At 41.0% G+C, this 21,441-nt stretch overlaps 1 non-coding gene across 1 annotated transcript; it reads right to left on the reverse strand.

Annotated features, from left to right (window-relative positions):
• Positions 1-6,074: 6,074 nt before the first annotated feature.
• Positions 6,075-6,204, reverse strand: LOC121290265. Its single transcript, XR_005945744.1, has one exon. It is a non-coding gene; the product is annotated as a U8 small nucleolar RNA (small nucleolar RNA).
• Positions 6,205-21,441: the final 15,237 nt, after the last annotated feature.

The raw sequence follows: 21,441 nt of genomic DNA on the forward strand, positions 1-21,441 counted from the left end.
GCGGGGAGATAGAGTGGATGGGACTGTGGCCCTCAAATACCTGACGGCTGCACCCCAGCCTCGCCAACATCTGCCGACCTGGCTGCCTGCCTCCTCCCCAGCTCCATGGCCTGCTCCTCATAGGTGGTGAGGCACTGCAGCACGGCGTGCCCACCACCAGTCCGCTGGCGCAATCTCATATTGTGCTCTGTTTTTGCCTGCAGAACAGAGAAGAGCATTTATTGGGGCAGGTCGCTCATGTACTCTGCACGCGCACACCACACCCCAACCACAGTGGCCCATCTGAGGCCTCCAGCGGCTCCTGTCCACACTACTGGTGATCAGTCCCCAGAAGATAGCATGGCTGGTCCCAACCCCCTCCCCCAATGGACACCATGGCCACATCCAGCGTCCATTACTTTGAATAACACATGGGTCTTAGCGCCCATGGCAAGGAGGCACAACTAGGTGCGGCGCTGAGACCAGCAGATGGCTCTGGGCCATGACATCTTGAGGGTCCCCTTCCATCATCTCATCACCATCAATAAGACATGTGTTGGAGTTCTGAGTATGTGTCTAGCTGCCTCCCCTGCAGGTTGCCCCCAGACTACTCAAATGAGACAAACACCAACATATGCTGCAGGGAGAACACGTCTTTTCCTCAACCACTAAGGCTGATGTAAGCATGGTCACTATCTGTTTGCCCACCCAGCGTGCGCCAAATGCCCAATGCAGTAACAACACTAAGATGTTGTGGGGGGGAGGAGGTGCTCAATGTCTAAGGCTTCCTGCTTAGTCAAATGGCCAAGGCTGACATTGTACTTACCCTTCCAGAGTGCAGCAAATCATTGAATCTCTTGTGGCACTGTGTTCCTGTGCGCGACACATCATCATGGGCGCTTACAGCCACCGCCACCGCCACCTCCTGCCCCACCTGCCTGGTGACATGGGGGGCCTCCTCCTCCCACCCTCTGGATGCAAAATATTCCAACAGTTGGACACCTCTCGGAAGAGGAAAACAAGGCAGACATCGGAGAACCGAGGGGCACAGTGGCCCCCCGCTGGCCTATCCTGCAGCCTGCCCCCTCCTCCTCCTCTGCCCTCAAACCACCATATCCTTCCCTACGAGTGGCCATGGTGAACTGCCTCAAGGAGGCTGCCGGGCCATTCTTTATACAGACTGCCAATTCCCCATTGGAACTGGCGGTCTGGACACACCCACCGCCGATTCGATTTTCCCGTTGTACACGGGAGTTGCAAACCCGCTGAGCAGGCCAATTGGTGGCGCGGCCCATTTCGGCGGCAATCGGCTGTCCGTCAAGGGCAAAATTCAGCCCAGAATGTATTTTTAAATCAAAAATAATTTCATTGCTCAGAGTATCTTTCTGAACTGATGTTTGAATATTAAATATTATAAGTCGTATACAGGTAAGTTATCAGTAACTGTATAATAAATACATCAGCCTGAATTTTGCACATTGGGCTCAATCAGAGATCTGGGTGCAAATTGTGCCCAAAACTGCGCTAGTTTCAAGAAGTGTTTTTTTTCCCCATCTCCCCCTCAAGTATATTTGCACATTGCTGAATGTAAAATCTGCCTTGAACTAGTGCTCTTGAGCAATATTTTAGAATGCAATTGAGAAAAATTATTGCTTTAAAAAAATGTTCCCTTTTTTAAGATACATTTAAGCTAACCTAGTGTGGCTTTATTAATACTGTTGAAAATGGGTTTATCATAAAAAAAATAAGCACTTTTAATTTGCATGCCCTTATAACCACCTGTGAATAGCCCAATTTTAAACATCTAAAAATGGCTTTAAATAAGCGATACAGAGCCATTTGCTAGCTATGTTGCTGTACAGTATTCAGTTACTTAATAAATAAAAACCACATCAAAACCTTTTAAAGTGTATCTATTAGTGCCCTTGTGCCTAAAAAAGAAAACATTAATTTTTCATAGCTTCCTTGGTGACCCACAGGGGTGGGCAGTTAATGGAAACTCCCAGTGGTGATTAATTGGATCTGGGGGTGTGGCCAGTTTTGTGGGTGGGGCCAGCTTCTCACGCAAAATATCGTGGAAACTTGATTTGTGCTTGACGTAACTTGCGCTTAAAATTCCATGATCTTCTGCTCTAGGTTTAGCAATTTTCAGGTGAGTTGCACTGAAAAAGATCAATGAAACCCAACAGAGACTCTTGTTGAAGGGTCTCTGGTTGTGAACTTGATAACTTCCTTGTGCTACTTTAATGCAGCTTTATACATTTTAAACACTTTGGTGAAAATAGCGACAGGAACTTCACATGAACCTGTTAAGCAGTGCGCTACAAGAGAAAATTTAAATCCCTATCATATGTAACATACAAACCACAGTAGCCCATGAATGTTAAATGTTACAAGTTGTCTTCCTCAATTATGTCTTACAAGAATCAGGTCATTTTTAAGAAGTTATTATTTAAAATAGATTGTTTTCTACATAACCTATAGTTCCTGTGTCAGTGAAAGTGATGTATTTTCCATTCTTTGATGATTTTTTCACACTGCAATAGGACCCATTCTTCTCTATGTTTAATAATGTAGATGAAGCTGCCCTTTAACTGTTTGCAGAATTTATAGATGTTTTCAGCTACACCAAGAGTAAGCATTACAGCTTTTCCAATGATTCCTTCTTCTCTGTTGAATGAGAATGATATTAACCGGTAGAGAATTTCCTACAGAAGTAGACCATTCAACCCAGGGATGAGAAACTTCAGCTACAAAGATAGATTGGAGAGGTCAGGACTGTTCTCCTTGGAGAGAAGAAGGCTGAGAGGAGATCTGACTGAGATGTTCAAAATCATGAGGGGGCTAGACAGAGAAGATAAGGAAAAGCTGTTCCAGCTCATAAAAGGATCAAGAACGAGAGGGCATAGGCTTAAAGTGATTTGCAAAAGAAGCAAATGTGACGTGAGAAAAAGCTTTTTCACATATTGAGTGGTTTGGGTCTGGAATGCACTGCCTGGAAGTGTGGTGAAGGCAGGTTCAATCAAAGCATTCAAGAGGGCATTGGATGATTATTTGAATAGAAACAATGTGCAAGGGTATGGGGGAAAGGCAAGGCAATGGCACTAGGTCATAATGCTCATTTGGAGAGCCTGTACAGACACCATGGGTCAAATGGCCTCCTTCTGTGCCATTAATATTCTGTGATTCTGTGATCCACTCCATCCTGGTGTTTATGCTCCACCTGTGGAGGTGATAACTGGACACTTAAAAAATAATGATCTACTGGGCAGAGTCAACATGGAATTATGAAAGGGAAGTCATGTTTGCCAAACCTGTAGGAGTTTTTTGAGGGTGTTACTAACAGTATAAATAAGAGGTGAACCAGTAGATATGGTGTATTTGGATTTACATAGGGCTTTCAATAGGATCCCACACAGGTGGTTAGTAAACAAAAATGAGGGCACACAGCATAGGGGATAATATTCTAGCATGGGTTGAAGATTGGTTGAAGATTCGAAAACAGTAGGAATAAATGGGTCATTCTCAGGGAGGTAGGCTATGACTAGTGGGGTATGCAAGGATCAGTGTTTGAGCCCCAGCTATTCACAAACTATGTCAATGATTTGGATGCAGGGTACCGGATGTAATATCTCCAAGTTTGCTGATGACACAAAACTCAGTGGAAATGTGAGTTGTGAAGAGGATGCGAAGTGGCTTCAAAGAGATTTGGGCAGGTTTAGTGAGTGGGCAAGAACATGATAAATGGAATATAATGTGTATAAGTGTGAGTTTCTTTACTTTGGTAAAAGGGACGAAGATGCAAACTATTTCTTAAATAGTGAGAGATTGGGAAGTGTTGAGGGATCAGGGTGTTCTTGTTCATGAGTCACTGGAAGCTAACATGCAGATGCAGCAAGCCATTAGGAAGGCAACTGCTATGTTGGCCTTTATAGCAGGAGGATTTGAGTAACGATGCCTTGCTTCAATTGTATAGAACCTTGGTAAAATCACACCTGGAGTACTGTTTTGGTCCCCTTATACTTGCCATAGAAGGAGTGCTGCAGAGGTTCACTAATTGCTGAGATGGCGGGATTGTCATATGAGGAGAGATTGAGGAGATTGGGTCTGTATTCTCTAGAGTTTAGGAGGATCAGAGGTGATCTCATTGAAACTTACAAAATGCTTAAAGGGTATGACAGTATAGATGCAGAAAGGACGTTTCTCCTGGCTGGGGGTTCTAGAACCAGGGGACACAGTCTCAGAATAAGAGGCAGGCCATTTAAAATTGAGATGAGGAGGAATTTATTCACTCTGAGGATGGCAGATCTTTGGAATTCTCTACCCCAAATGGCTGTGGAGGTTCAGTCATTGATATGTTCAAGACTGAGATCGATAGACTTCTGGATACTTATGGCATCAAGGGATATGGGGATTGTGTGGGAAAGTGGCATTGAGGTAGGGATCTACCATGATCTAGTTGAATGGCAGAGCAGACTCGACGGGCTGAATGGTTACTCCTGCTCTCAGACAAGTGTATATAATGAGGCTTGGCCAAGAGCCCAGTCAGCAGTCAGCTATTTAAATATGAGAATATCTGCTCCCCAGACGAAACATTTTTTGATTCACAGCTCAGGCACTCTAAGCTTTGTGGTCAATTTCATAATATATATTGACATAAATTAAGTGGTTTCAAGTGTTTGTTGTTTGTATTTTTTGAAACTCAAAGGGCCTGGATGATTGACACTTTTATCAGCTTGGTGCAGACTGCTTTTCCATATGAGAATTTTTATCAATGGATTACATTTTTTCAAAGCTATTTTTTAACAGACACCACTATACACTATAGTGGTCATTGGTTCTAGAAACGGTACAGAGGATTAATGGGCATGGAAGTGCCAGAGCTTGGCATAGGGGGCATTAGGGGACATAGGGGGTGAGTGGAAAGGCAGGGCTTGGTATAGGGGTCATAAGAGACGTAGGGGTGGGTGGTAGGGCATAGCTTGGCATAGGGACATGAGGGGATGGGTGGACTGGCAGAGCTTAGCATAGCAGCATGAAAGTACATGGGGGTGTAACTTGGTATAGGGGCATGAGGGGAACATTTGAACTTACCTTTCAAAAGGTCACCTCATTCACACTAAGGTTCACGACTCCTCTAAGGGGCCATGAACCACGATTCTTAAAAAACCTGACCTGACTCCATGAAAATTGTGGAGGAGTGTGAGATGCCTACCTTTGCAATGGAGTCAGGCAATTTGGGAGTGCCGGATGCGGGCTTCTGACAGGAAACAGCCCGCACTCTTTAAAGGAACTCCTGAAAATTAGTCCGGGAATGGGGGCGGGAATCCCAGAATAGGGTCCCATCAGTTATTTTTAAAGGGATCATGAGTCAACCCGACCAGGTGAAAATCCAGGCCACTGTGTACATTATTAGGTTCCACACTATAGGAAGGGTATTAAGGTGTTAAAACAGGAAAAATGCAGGTCTACTAGTTGCTGCTTGGGTATTAGGAAATACAAATATAACAAAAGAGTTGAAAAAATTAGGCGTATTATGGGAACAATGTAGATTAGAGTGAAGATGAAGATGATAAAGCCACTTAAAATTATGAAAAGAGATGACTAGGCAGATAGAAATAGGCTGTTTCTGAGAATTGAGGGGTTTAGAATGAAGTGCCATTGATGCAGGATAAAGTTTCATTGAATAGATATTCATCTGGGCCTATTTTGGGCCCAGTCTGCACACCTGAAGCCTGGATGAAATTAGGTCTGAGGCCTCACTAACATTATCAGGCCGGGCTGCAGCAGCTCCCCCATTAAGATAAAATCAGTTCTGGGCTGCTTGCTACTGGTGAGGCCTGAAGATATGTTCCAGGTGAGGGGGCTGGAGTGACAACAGAAGGAAGAGGGTAATCTGGAGAGTGTGGAGTCAGGGGAGCAATCCTGCCACCACAGTTTTACTTTTTTAAATGATTTTTTAGTTGACAAACCTAAGGCCTGGCTCCTGCTCACCTCATCCCAAAAAATTTCTGCCACGGTACCTAAAACAGGCAACTGTCCCTCGCGTACATATATCATTCTTTTGTTACACTAGAAACAAATCATCAGTAAAAATCAGAATGGCCCTAAGGCAGTGTTAGTTCCTCAGGGGTGGGAACTAGTTAATCACTGGCTCATATTGTCCATTCATCATTTTCTGTGACTCCAGGAGGAGTAACAGGTAAGGATATACCTTACTGGACTAATGTCTGCTTTAGGTGACTGCAAGGGATCCCTGAAAAATGGTCCAACCTGATTTTGGGTCAGATTTTTTACAGGCATCCTTGGGATGCAGGACATTGGTATCTGAATTTAGCCTTGTAAACCATGGACCTTTTCCTACTCTAATAAACTCAGAGATTCAGGTCAAGATTTAGATGAACTCTAGAGGATACACTGTTATTCAATGTCATATCCAATGTCTACGCTTTATTTTCATTTCCTTTATTCCTTAAGCCTATCCACCTTCCTTTCTAACAATGGTATATTTATTGGCTTCTCATCTCAGCATCAGCTGTCACTTAGTTCATAGCACTCCCACCTGAGTCACAAACTTCCAGGTCCAAGTCTCATTCGAGCGCTTGAGCACTAAAATCAAGGCGGTCGCGCTGGTGCAGTGCTGAGGGAGTGCGGCACTGTTGAAGGTGCTATCTTTTGGGTATGATGGTAAATGGAAGCTCATGCTATGGTGGATGTAAGTGATCCCATGGCACTGTTTTAAAGAAGAGCAGGGGAGTAATCCCAGTGTCTTGGTCAATGTTTATCCCTCAACGTCTCTCGGCTATTTGTAGGAATTTGTTGAGTTCATATTGATGCCATAATTCTTTCATTACAACAGTGACTATGTTTCAAAAGTACTTCACTGGCTGTAAAGTGCTCTGAGTTATCCAATGTGAAAAGTGCTATATAAATGCAGGTCTTTCTTTCATAATGATTCCATTGTTCTTTAAGATCAGTCAAAGCGGTCTATAATTGCTTACCAAATTAACTGTTCCAAATCATAGAACTGATTGAGCGGCATTGAAGAGCACAGGTAGGAACTGGAGCTATTTGGAATTGGGAAGGACTCCTATCCCAAGGGCAACCTTAAGAAACAAACGGAAAACAAAATGGTGACAAACATCACATTGGAAGCTGCTTTGTATAATATTAAAAAAGAATGTATTGACATGAAATTCCTTTCTCCATTAAAAGCATTAACTTGTTTTATTTAATCCACCATGCAATTCCAACCAAAATGACTTGTAGAAAGACCTGGTACGCACATCTGTTCTAATTAGTAAGCCAAAAGCATTTCCATACATATGCAAATGAATCATTTCATGCTGAATTTTTGTCAGAGGCGTTTTGGTTTCCCTTCTTCATCTAAACTTTACTGCAAATGTGCAGGTATTGAAAACAACTCATTGGTCTATAAATACTTTGACTGTTGAATATCTATTGCACCATTCTGCCACAATATCAACTTTCATTAAGGCTTGTGTTGAATGTCATAATGTAGAATTAGAATGTGGGAAATCCTGCAACAGTTCTATTTTTGTAGCATTCCCTTCAAAAACCCCTATAATCCTGTTACATGTGTTGCCTTGGTGCAAAATTACTCTTGGCATACCTAAAAGGGTTCATTTAGTCTTTTTTCTTTTTATCTCTCTCAATAGTTACCATAAAACATGAGTGTATATTTAAACCTTCTTCAAAATATAAATGTATTGATGTGTTTAAAGCTGCTTGTAAGAACAGCCTCTGAAAAGTTAATTAGCTTTGAACCTCTCACTGCCAGGCACAGTAACAATGTGACAGTGAAAAGTCCTTGATTAATGTTTTCAAACATTAACAGACTGTGCACCAGGTACTGTATTTGGTTTATTACTGTTTTGTTAGAATCAAATGTTTCCTCATTTAGAGTTTTAAAAAAACACATTGTTAGAGATGAATCAGTCAGGTGAACAGGTGATCTTTTCTGAGTTCATTAATGTCAGTCTTGAGTTCAATTTCAATAGTATCCAAACTTCCGGAATTAAACCTGAGATTTCTGCTGAATAACTACATCAGCTTAATCTGGTATTTAATTAAGTAGAGGTCAGGCCTTGGGGTCAACTGACTAGTGATCTCAATCTAAGACAAGTAGGCCACACAATGGGTGCATTTAAGGGCTATAGATAGAGATGAGGAGTGGGTGGAGCAGAAACAAGCTATCTGATTAAACATGTTGTATAAAGTAAGTACTGTGAAGGATGCCAGTAATAAAACCCTGGCATTGAATTTGAAGTCAGTGTGCATTGCACTGCTTTAACCACTAGGTAGCAGAGCGTGACAAGGAGACTGGTAGGTCTCTCATAAAGATGGCTATGGAGTTTGAGTTATTGTGATAGAGAGTCGTCTCATGGCACCTATATTATACACTGCTCCCCATGGTGGGAGAGGAAGTGAAATCGTGTCATTACCACCCTTTTGCTTTTTTGCTGATTCCCACGCGATCACAATTAAAATTGAAAGTGCCAGCGGAAGCTTTTCAGTGGCAAAACCTGCCATTAGCTGACAGTGCAGCAGGTACAGGCAAGCTATAAAAGAGCCTCCTGGACAAATAGGGGGCTCTGCATCACAGCCACAACTTTCCTGCCCAATTCCATTGTCATTAATTTAAGAATTTTAGAGAGCACAAAGGTTGCATGGGTGTTTTTCAAATTTAAACCTCACTTGAAAGTATTCTACATTACATTGATTTCATTTTATTCATGTCTGCATCATCGTTTTTTGTTGAAGTTAGCTTAGTTAGAGAACTAAATGTAACCGGCACTCCTCATAGCTGGCACGCATTGATGGTTACAGGGGAGTTTAGGGACATTTCTTCATTGTGGAAAACAATGATGTTGTGTCTTTGCATTCAGTCTTTATTAAATGTTAGTTTCCAGTGTTGTACTTGTCACTCTGTGGAACATAGCTGAACTTGCAGACTTAGCTGGCCCTCCCTTCTATGTATTGTAAACAACATTGTCCGAGAGCAGTCTAACCAGGAATAATTGAAATGTTGTAGGTGAACTCAAATCTTTGGAAGGACTCAGCCAACACCCCAAATAGGCCCACCAGTGGACAGTGCTGACAATGCCCTTTAGGTCTCTCATTTTCTTACCTTCACTTATCTTCCCACCAGCCCCCACCAATCCTAGGACGCCATGCCCTTCCCACTTCACTCCTTCATGCCCCTGAGCCCACACCCATCCCCACTCTGCCCACTCCACCACTCACTTACCCTTGCCTGTCCTGAGTCTCTATGTGAGCTGATATTTTTTTGCTCCCCTCCTTGTGTCACAGAATTCAACAAAGAAACATCAGACAGAATTGCACAAAGCTAACTGTTGCACACCATCTTTAAACGAATGTGAACTGGGTGCCATGCAATTCTCATGCATCCAGGTAGGGTGGTAATGAAAAAATGTTTTAATTTAATGGCCAGGATTTTACGGCCCCTCCTGCCTGGCAGGATATTACGGTCCTGCCGAACTGAATGGTGTTTAAATGGCTCGCCGCATCCGCCGGGAGGAGATAAGGAGACATACTGCGGTGGGGCCATAAAATCCTGGCCAATGAGTATTCATGCCATGCAAATGTATAACAAGTAGGAAATGGCCACGGAACGGCGTGAGGCCTGACCCACCACAAACACACCGCTGAGTTAACCTCTAAATTTGAACCTGCCATCAAGAAAATGAAATTTCAGCCCCCACCTAATTAATCCACCCCACATGCCATGTTTCTCGCTCTTGCAGATCCCATAAAATCCACCCCACCACTCCCCACTCCTCCACCCCATGGGTCTAAAATGAGTGCAACAGGGACCAATATTGAGGGCTAACGTCCAGTTCCCCAAGGATGCCTGAGAAACCAAGGAAAGTTGGGTCAGGCATCCTGTCAGCCACCTAAAATAGCCATTAGGACCCCAGCTTGCTCATGAAAATGAGATGTCTGTACCTGTTTTAGGCAAGTTGGAAGAACTGGTTTTCAGATGAGTGTAGCAGGAGTCTGGTATCATGCTTCATTCTTAATAAATAGCCAATGGGACACTGGCCCTGTGCCAACATTACATAGAACACACAGCATAGAAATAGGCTAATTTGGGCCAACTAGTCTGTGCTGGAGTTTACACCTCACATGAGCCTCCTGGAGTTTTGTGTACAGTTTTGGTCTCCTCACCTAAGAAAGGATATACTTGCCATAGAGGAAGTGCAGTGAAGATTCACCATACTGATTCCTGGGTTGGTAGGATTATCGTATGAGGAGAGATTGGGCCAAATAGGAAGAAAGAGAGGGGATCTCATTGAAACGTATAAAATTCTGACAGGGCAGGACAGACTGGATACAGGGATGATGTTTCCTCTGACTGGGGAGCCTAGAACAAGGGGTCACAATCTCAGGATACAGAATAGATCATTTAGGACTGAGATGAGGAGAAACTTCTTCACTCAGAGGATGGCAAACCTGTGGAATTCTCTACCACAGAAGGCTGTGGAGGCCAGGTCAATGAACATATTTAAGAAGGAAATAGGTAGATGTCTAGACTCTAAAGATGTTGTCACGACTCACTGAAGATAGTGCACTGTAATATTAAGCCCCACTGTTCCCTGGGCCATGACAAATGTGAAAAGTTTGATCAAACCGCCAGATTGTCCCAATTCTACCAAACTGTTTAATTTAGGTTAACAGAATACGAGCACCAGGTTTGTAAACTTAATAAGTAAATAACTGTTCATTGAACAAATTGTCTTTAACCCATGGCAAAAGAAAGAAATATGAATTGCTGACTTCTAACATTATAACCTAAACTCTACCCCTTCTTAAATCCCTATACACACACATACAAGACACACAAAAACATGGATTTTAAGGGTGGGATAAAATAGTTCAATAGCAAAAGTTCTGGAGTACAGGATTTGATGGGTTGATTTTGATTAATGTCTTCCAAATTTCTTTCAGTTCTTGTTGATGACACGAGGTGGTCTTCTAGCACTTTCAGTATTTAGTTCATTGGTTGAGAACTTGCTTTTCAATGTCTCTAACAGTGGTTTCCCCTTTTCCTTTTTATAGGGGTTTCCTCAGAGAGAGAACAAGTTATAGAGATATGAGGAAAAGAGATTTTAGATGTTTTCTCTTTGCAGGCCAGAAGCTCTCTACCTGCTGTACTGCTCTTACACAAACCCCTGGTTACCTGGTCAGGAGCCAATTAAAATGTTGTTGTCAGGCAGCTCCCTTGGTCCAGGATTCCTTTCTGGCACCATCTTGTCTTTCATGGCACACTCTGTTCCAGGACTGCAACATTGTATATATCTCTCATCCTGTTCCAGTGGATATGCCTTTCAAACTGCAGCCATTGTAATTCTAATCCACAGTGCAACAGGAAAAAAAAGATATGTTCTTTACAATGTCAAGGGATATGGGGAGAGAGCAGGAATATGGCGTTCAGATAGAGGATCAGCGAAGCAGATTCGAAGGGCCAAATGGCCCACTCCTGCTTCTATTTTCTATATTTCCTCTCATTCTGTCTACCACATCTCAGTCTTTCGGCTTAGCTTTCTATTCCTTTTTCTCTCATATACTATCTACTTTCCTTTCGAAGGCATCTAAGCTATCTCCCACTTCCTGTGATTGTAAGTTCAATAATCTGACCATTCTCCCTGAGTAAAGAAATTTCTCCTTCTTTTCCATATAGACTTAATAGTCACAACTGGTATTTATAGCCTCTTGTTGTGGATTCTCCCAGAAGTGGAAACTTTGTATCCACATGTACCCTCGCCAATCAATTCATAATCATAAAGACCTCAGGTCACCTCTAAGCTATTGCTTCCTAAAGATAAAAAACCAACCTGTTCAACCTTCCTGATAACTGTTAGTCTCTCAGTTCTGGTACCACCCTTGTAATTTCTTTTACACTTTCTCCAGTGCTTCTATGTCCTTTTTATGGTTTGAACACCAGGACCGTTTGCAGCATTCTAAATGCAGCCTGAGCAGGGTGCTATACAAATTTAGCAAAACTACACTATTTTTAAATGCTATACCCCTAGAAATAAATCCCAGGGCTTTGTTGGCACCTTTAATTGCTTTACTAACCTGGAATGCTGCTTTGAATGACATGGATCCCTTTGCCTCCCTATTCCAGTCAGTTTTTTTTCTAAGGTGTAGATGATGTTTTTATTTTTCTTACCAAAGTGCATCACCTCATATTTATTCATGTTAAGGTTCCTTTGCCATTTAACTGCCCATCCTGTAAGTTTTCTAATGTTTTCTTGTATTATGTTGCCTTCTTGCTCATTGTTATCTTCAACACCACCAGCCAACAACCTCTCCCCACAGCCCCGCCACCATTTGCAAATTTTGATATTGAATTAATTGCTCCTAAGTCCAAATCATGGCTAAAATATCAGACAGGGGAAAATTTTAGAGAGGAGCATTATGTGCTGGGAGTGTATATCAGGAATCCAGGCACAGGAGTCAGCCCAGCACGTACAGTTAGCCATCCAATAATATAAGTGAATGGAAAATTGTGTACGAGGCACGTTGGCCAGAATTTCTAATATGTGCTCCAGTCACAAAGATTTAAGCTAGTACTGCCAAATCATAAAATCTATCTCATATACCTTTGTAATATTGCCATAACCATTTGATGCAGTCATGTTTGCTATCGTAATAGCTGCATTGTCCATTTAAAACAAATGGTTTAACACCTGGACTTAATTAGTAGATAAAGAAATTTGATAAGAATGAATTAAACTTTTATATAATGATATCATACAGTATAATTTCAGAGTGGTAGAAGTTATGCCTCATTTCTCAGCTAAAGGTCCCCCTTTCAGATATAAATCACAGTGATTTGCAACCAACATATACAGTAATGTATGATGAAAAGTTCTTGAAACCTTTTAACTGATGCATTCTTCAAGAAATGTGCTTCAGTTTGGATTGAAGAGGAAGTATAGCGCAGATCTATGCTAGTGATTCTCTTATTAGTCCACATTTTGTTTCATATCTGCCTCACTTGCTGGGAACCACAAAGAACTCTAATTAGCGATTACTGTAGCTCATAAAATGTAATTTCTTAGCGTTCATTCCAAATTACATTGTTATAGAATGTGCACAGCTTAGAAAACTACATCAAAGGCAGTAAAATAAAACTAAATAATGGAGCAGATTGTTATTTTAATTGCATGAAATAATTGTTTGTTGTTGATTTTAACAGATTACAATATCTTTACTTTGCTGATTGGGTCTATTTAAAATGTGTTCAGCCTTTAAAATGCTCTCATGGTATTAAAAAATGAATAGGATCAGTGAATGGATTGTAAGTCAAGGGCAAACAATTTGCTTTTGTAGCATAAGTGAATAGTATAAAATGTAAGCACTAAACCAGTTTAACATATCAAGCTGCAATGTCCTCCATTTGTTTCTTGGCAGGAATCTCAAATTTCCTGAGTAATTTCTGATATTTGGAAAATTTGGGATAACCATCCAGTAGATGCACTATGTGAATATCAATCTTAGTTCACTGGTTTGATGAAGAGATACTTCTTTAAAACTAAAATTCCTCAAGGATTCCCCCCTTATGTAAACAGCATACAATCACATGAAGGTTTTAGTAGGGTGGACGTAGAGAGAATGTTTCCACTTGTGGGGATAAGCAAAACTGGAGGCCATCAGTGTAAGATAGTCGCCTAGTCTAATAGAGAATTCAGAAGAAACTTTTTTACCCAAAGAGTGGTGAGAATGTGGAACTCGCTACCACATGGAGTGGTTGAAGCAAATAGTATAGATGAATTTAAGGGGAAGCTAGACAGGTTTATGAGGGAGGAGGGAATTATAAAGGAATGATCATATTTTTCCTGATATTACTGTGGAATACTTTAAAGCAGACTTATGTTTGTGTGTGTGTATGTTTCTTTGTGTCTGAATAATTTAAGTAAATTGCAGACAGTTAGACTGCAAGATTTGAATCATCTAAGGGGTTAAGTGTAAAAAAACAGGTATTTGAAATTCTAATGGATGAGCTAAGTAAAATGGAATTTGCATTTTTAGATAAGTAAAGAGGCTTTTGGCTTTTCAAAGGTAAGATGGTTACTACTGGCAAGACAAATAAGACAAAGTTATTACGTTTATTTTTCCCAAGAATGTTGGCCAAAATGACAACATAAAAGATTTTTTTATTCTGGGAAAATTAAAGACATTTGGGAACAATGGGATTTACAGATCAAAAAGGAGGAAATATATTTAAAGAAAGATGGAAAGCTGCAAAAGTGTGGCCATGTGAGATCTTGAAAGGTGCACTGTGTGAACCAGACTTGTGGAAAAAGCCTCTAGCCACCCTGGAGAAGTTTGCGGTTACAGTAACCAAGGTGTTTTAAAAGACTTTGGAGTTTCATTGTCCAGTGAGAGGGAGAGAGAAGCTGTGAAAACCTCCCTTACAGCGACAGTGGGTGCTTGTGGTAATCTTGCTGGATGTGTTATAGATTAAGAATCTATTCTGGATTGTTGCTTGAAAGTGGTGTGCAGTTGGGAGTCTAGTTAAATAGAAGTTTTGGGAACTACTATAAGGCTAAGTAACGTGTAACTGTAATCTTGTGTGTGTTTAATTTTTTCTTTTCTTTTGTCAATAAGTGTTGTAATTTAATCTTTAAAATCTCTAAAGGTGGTAGTGAACTCATTACTTCTGACTCCAGTGCAAAAACCTTCTCGTAATAAATACACATTGCAAAATCATTGTGATAGCGTGGCCAAGTTTCCCTTTGGAATTTGGTCAGCCTGGCAAATACCACCTGCCAGCAAAATAGATGGTTAAACTGTCAGATTTAGTTCAGGAGAGAAGGGAATAGGGAAGTGGAGCATAAACACCTATTTTGCTGTGTGTGCATGTATAAATATATATATATATATATACATATAACATATTTATCTATCCTATGTAATCTGTAAATAGCAATGAATTAGAAACAGTGTTAACAATGATAAGGGTGAAACACTGACAAAATAAAGTATGTTTCAAAATTAAGTGTAGGAGGTAAATGAATCTATCCAGCACACTATGTAAGGGTCTAAAATGTCAAGGTTATTAACAAGGTTTAGTTCACTTGAGTTCCAGCCCCATATTTGCAACGGGGGAAAGAGCTTTGCACCTCCTGGTGATAAAGCCTCCCGAACTTTAACTTAGACAAACAATAGCATCCAAGGACTATTACCAATCATCTTCAGAGATGAAGCACAGCAGCCTCCCCAGCGGGCATTTAGGAAACAAGAAGAACTAATAGGATCTTGTATTGTTCAGGATATCCATGGGAAGAGACTATAATTGATTTCAATCATTGCTTTTTTAGGTTGGAATATTTTTCCATGTTATTTCTTGTAGATTTAACTAGTCAAAGTTTGGTTGGCTGTGATTTTTCTGTTGTTGAGTTCATGAAGAAAGTCAATAGTAAAATGACAATAAAGCAAGAAATCACACAATGCACCCATAATAATGCAGGTCTTATACATTACAATCACTCTAATTAAACTAAAGCTCCAAAAAAATTCATTCAGCCAGCTGTGGAGTGCACCAGACTGAATAAAGCTTTGACCTTTGGCCGGTCAATAAATTTGAAAAACTTAAAATAAAAGTAAAATATTGCAGTTGCGGAAAGGCTGGGAACTCTTAGCAGGTCAGGCAGCATCGTGGAGAAAAGAACAAAGTTAATGTCTCATTTTTAAAAATCTGTTTTTGAGTCAAACATCCTGATTTACAGACTGGGATGTGACAATATTTGCTGGCATTCTGGGAAAACAAAGGACTGGATTTTCATCCTCAAGACAGGTAGCAGGAATGGTGAAATTTCCCAGCTTGGTGCTCTCACCTTGGGAGAAAGTGCCCATGAAGTTGGGATTTTCACTACAGTTTGGGAGGGTGGGGGTGGTGGGGGAGGTGCTTACTGGAGTCAGGCTGACTGCCACAGAAAATTTTCAGCGGTAGCCATGGGGGTGGCCGAGGGTTGAGGTGGACAGGTTAAAAGGCCCACCTCAGTGTTTAGGAACTTGGTCCCAGTTATAATAAAAACAGTAAGGCCCTCTAGCCTTCACCTCTCATTCCCCAGCCCCCACAGTCCCCATGGCCCATCCATGCCAAATGATGCCACCTCATGCCCCTACCCATCCCCATGGCACCTCATGCCCTTCATGCCAACATATGGCACTCCCATGCCCATTCACCCAGTATACACTCTGTACAGAACCATTGAACCCTATAGTAACAAAGGCATGTGTGGAAAAGCTTTTTTAAAAAGTCGTTAATTCATGACTAAACTGATTTTACTACAGCCCTATAAAAGTGTCAATCATCCAGACCATTAGAGTATCAATAGCAGAAATAAAGCACTTGACACCTCTTTATCTTCTGTAAATGGACATTGAGCAATTGAGAAAATTGAGAAAAGCCTCATTATGCCTTCTTGACTGAGGGCCCAGACATTGATTAGCCTGTTGCTTGATTGACAGCTCTTTCTCTCAGATTTATTTGGACAATTGCACAATGTTTATTTATACAAGTTAAAAAGGTGTCAAGTAATTGTCATTTTTGCTACTGATACTTTAAAGAGCTGGATGATTGAAACTTTTATAGGGCTGTAGTAAAAGTAGTTTAGTTATGAATGAATGACTACTTTTAAAAAACTTTTCCACACTATAAGGTTCCTTGATTCTGCACAGAGTTTATGCTAGGCGAATGAACATGGAAGTACCATAGGTTGGCACGGAGGATATGAGGAGGCATTGGTGGAGGGGCATAGGTTGGCACGGGGGCCTTGGGGAAGATCTTTTTAAACTTAACTTTCAAAAGGTCTCCTCATCCAGGCTTTAGTACACAGCACCTCGGAGGGGCTGTGAACCACAAGTCCTTGTATATCTGGCCTGACTCCACGAAAATCCAGCCTATGATCTATTTTACAGAATACCCAATTTCTATATAGTGAAGGCAGTAATCAAAGTGTGAAATCAAAGACCTGGCAAAGTTGAGGGTCCCTGTCAAAGGAAGGCATGGCAGGAAGTGCAGGTTTGTCTTCTGGAAAGGGACCAACAGGGTACGGGTATGACCTTAGCACGTACCAACATACTACGTACCTCCAGCTTGGCATCTCTGATGCTGCATATCCTCTCTCTCGCAATAATATCAATGCCGGCCTCTTCTAACATTGCCAATCCATGTAGAGTACCAGTACCTCCTCTATTTGCTGTTCTACATCAGCTTCTCCTATGAGAAGAGTGGAAATGGGTTAGTTCAAATTGTATACAGAAAACTGCTTGAAGCAGCAACTTACATGTATAAATAATCTGTTTTCGGTGATAGTGGCTGAGAGAGAAATGTTGGCCAGAAGACCAGGAGAATACTCTGTTCTTCTTCAAATAATACCATCAGGCCCTTTACATTTAGCTATACAGGTAGAAAAGGCCTTGAGTTGAAGTGGGCAATTTTCAACCACAGGTGTCTATTTCTCAGCTGATAACCAGGCTGAAAAACTGATAAAAGAATTGGGAAGGAGGGATCCTCAGTGACCCATGGATGACCAAGATCTGCCTGAAACAATTTTGAGGCAGAGTTGGGCATGGGAAAAGGCTGGCTCCCAATTGTTAGACTCTCTGTTGCAATTTTCAGCTACAAATGGACAGTGAATGCACAAATAAGGACTAGGCATGTTGGTAATACTTACTGATTTCAGATTTGCATTGCGAGTTTAGCTAACTGTTTGGGAACTTTTGTATATTTTAGTCGTGAATAAATCCAGTGAAGAGTTTAGGCAAAAATTTGTTTACCCAGACAATGTTTAGAATGTTGAACCCACTACTACAGGGGCTGGTTAAGACGGATAGCATGGATGTTTTCAGAGGAAGACAGATAAGTACATGAGGGAGAAAGGAATGGATGGATATGTTGATGGGGTTATGAAGAGGGGTGGGATGAGGCTTGCGTGAATCAGGTTTACCAGCATGGACCCGTTGGGTCAAATGGCCTCATTCTGTCCTGTAATTTTGTAATGCATTGTAGGATGCATCAGCAAGTTAAGCTGACAATCTCTGCCAAGATTCTGAGATGTATTTCACTGGCAATCCTGGACTGAGTCATGATCACGAAGCATGAAAACTGAGATAGAGAAGGATGCACTAGGTAGAAATAAAGTTGAACTAATAGAAGAAGAGAGAGAATACGGAGAATGGAAGAAACAGAAATATTGGAGAGGTAGGTAGGTGATACATTGTGTCTTTGATATCATGAAGTCAGTGAAAAGGACAGTTGCTTTCCCAGTAAACATAAAACTCCAGATGGAGCAAAAATAGCACTGATTTCTTCAAAAGATTTCATACTGGTTTATTTTAGTTGTGTAAAGTTAATTTTGTAGCAATAAAGCTATTCCTAATATTCAACCAGGCTTGTTTCATGTACTGGTCGTACTTGAATCAGCAGAGGAGCTGAATGTGTATAATTTTCCTAGGCAGCACAGTCAGACTGGCACCTATCAACCTCCCGTTGGCAATTTAAGGGTTAAAGAGGTTTCGCTCAGAATTTCATCCGTGGAAGTAAACTTTTCAAATTTCGGCTTCCAAGTTAGGATTTTCTTTTATGTGAAGGTATGTGACAGGGAGGTGGTGTAAAATTGAGTATGCCCTGCTTAGCATGAATAGAGAATGAAAATTTCATAAAACTATGGGCACTTTTGCTCTTCAAATACTGGTACAAACATAGTAAATTGACAGTTTACTTGAAATACTGAGTGTTCATCAGAAACTGGGTACTACTTATAGCAGTCTGTCAAAGGGATGATTTATAAGCTTGAAACACAAGAGGCACTAGGCCCTTCTGCTAGGCCTGTATCACCTGAAGCAATCAAATCCTGCAAATATGAAGCAATTTAGCACTCCCATTTCAAACTGTTCTCCACAATAGGGACTTTTGTGTGCTTAGGTTTAATATTCAGAGCAGAAACCACAAACTCTGACAGCAGCACCAGGTTGAGATAGAATAATTGTTCCCAGGCAATGGGTCTGGTGTAATAGTATTGCTCAAAGCAATTGGGGATTTACTTGTATGTCAGTCTCTAAATCTGACAACTACAGAACTGTGGTAGGTCAAAGACATCCATTTGCTCACTGTTTTGATATAATTGCATAAGGGCCCTTGACGCAGAGTACTATCACACCGGAACAGCAGGATTGTCTGACCTCACTGTCATACAATCCACCAAAAAGTATTGGCTCTATGGTGAAATTTACTTCAGTGTTTGTTTATCAGTAATTGAAACAATGTGAAGACACTCTAAACTTGACATTAATATGCTTTCAGATGAGTTTCGTTAGCAAGGTGCATGCTGTGTTGTCCCTTTACAATTTAATGTCACCAATTTTTTTGAAAGGTTCTACAAATTTCATGGCATGATTTTTCTTAGAAATACGCAGTTCAATAATATGAACTTTTGACAATGTAAATTTTAAATAACTTACCTACTTGTTTACATTTTATGTTAGAATGCATATATCATAATTAATATCCACATGGAACAAGATTTCAATGATAATGCGCAATGTAAATTATTGGCTTGTATAAATTGATGCCAACTTTCAATTGACCTTTTGATGTGGACATTGTGTTTTTTGTAACACATTAATTAATTAACCCAGCAGGACCACAACCTGACAACCAAAACATCTATTTGACCTATTTGGTTTGGACTATTGATCAAAGATTTAAATAAAGGAACATAAAGGGCAGCCGATTAGCTCAGTTGGCTAGACAACTAGCGTGTGGATCAGATTAGTGCCAACAGGGCAGGGTTCAATCACTGTTCCAGTTGAGGTAGATTCGGGGCCTGCCTCCTCACCCTACCCATAGTAAAAATCCTGTGCTTTTCTATGGTTCAGTGAATAATCACCAAGGACCTGCCTTCAGGCAGAGAACTAAAGAAGAATATATGGTCTACTGTAGAGCCCTCTCTGTTGGGAAGTGTAAAAAAAGTTTGTTTAATCATTGTTGCCTGTAGTTGAGCATGTGTTAGTCTGAGTGCAATGCACAACAGAATGACGGACACAAGGATGGGATGGAATTCTTTCTTACATTTCATTTGAGAAATTAAGGAAAGAAGATTGTGAGACTCTTTTTCACAGAATCATAGAATCATTTCAGCACAGAAGGAGGCCATTTGGCCTGTCGTGTCTGCTGGCTCTTATTGGAATGTATAAAGTTGATTTTGAGGAAGTTTGAGCAATTTGAAAGGCTGCTGTGTGTGTGCACATTGTATTCAGGTACACAGTGAGTCAGAGTGGTACATAATTGAAAAATGGCACTGAAAACATATTTGGGGACAACAGGGAAAATTCAACCCGAACAAAGAGGACTAGCGTTATTACAAACAAAGTTTACACAATGCGCTAAAATTGAATAAAACAGGATATGAGGATAAAGTAAATGTTTCCCTCACCATGATAGGGCTAGATCTGGCTTTTGAGGCGGTGTCTAACCAATGTTGGCCATGAGATCCCAGTACTATGGACTATTCTGAAACTGATGAGATTCTGGTCTCATGTTATGGCACAACTAAGAATGAGATTGCACTGAGGGTTGCGTTCCATGAAAGGAAGCAGTTGCTAAGTGAGAATGTTACAGATTATATGCTCGAATTAAAGAAACCCTCTTGTCACTGTGGGTATGGCATGAACTTAGAAATCAACTTTAGAGTCACATTCGTAGGAGGTCAATAAAATCCAGGCCTCAAGCTTTTGAACAAAGGCAATGAGCTGATCGGAAGAAAGCCTGCAATAAGGCCACAGGCATGGAAAAGGCAGAAAGATATAATTGAAAATTGCAAGGGAGTTCCTTTCCTGAAATAAAAACTGAAAGTGTTGGAAAAACTCAGCATGTCTGACAGCATCTGTCGGGAGAGGAATAGAGTTAACATTTGAGTCCAGTATGACTCTACTTTGGAACTCCTTCTGAGCCAATAGGGCAAGTCCACCGGCCTTCAATGAGGTCATGGCAGCCAGGTTCACAGTCTCAGAGTCAGAAAGATAGACACTACTATTGCCATGGTAACCACCAACAATTTAAATGCCCCCATTTCCAGTCAAAGTGCTATGCCTGTGGGTAAGTCAGTCATATCCAGGGGAATACAGGAGTACAGGAAACAGTAATGCTTCAGCTCATGGTAAACTCCAGCTCACAGCCATACAGCAGGTCAACATTATGTTAGATCTAACGCTAGCTCTGGAGTCTCAAAATCCTCAAATGCTGATTGATGTGGAAACAGAAGTTAATGTTATCAAGCAAGATGATCAAGAGTTGTACCCAGTCAGAGAACAAGAAAAAGAGCACATGGAACATGAGAATTATAGGGCTGAAAATCAAATTCCAGTGCCTTAGTAGAAATGAAAGTCGGAGATTCACAACTT

This window comes from Carcharodon carcharias, chromosome 17, assembly GCF_017639515.1.
Source record: "Carcharodon carcharias isolate sCarCar2 chromosome 17, sCarCar2.pri, whole genome shotgun sequence".
In the NCBI taxonomy this organism is placed as follows: domain Eukaryota; kingdom Metazoa; phylum Chordata; class Chondrichthyes; order Lamniformes; family Lamnidae; genus Carcharodon; species Carcharodon carcharias.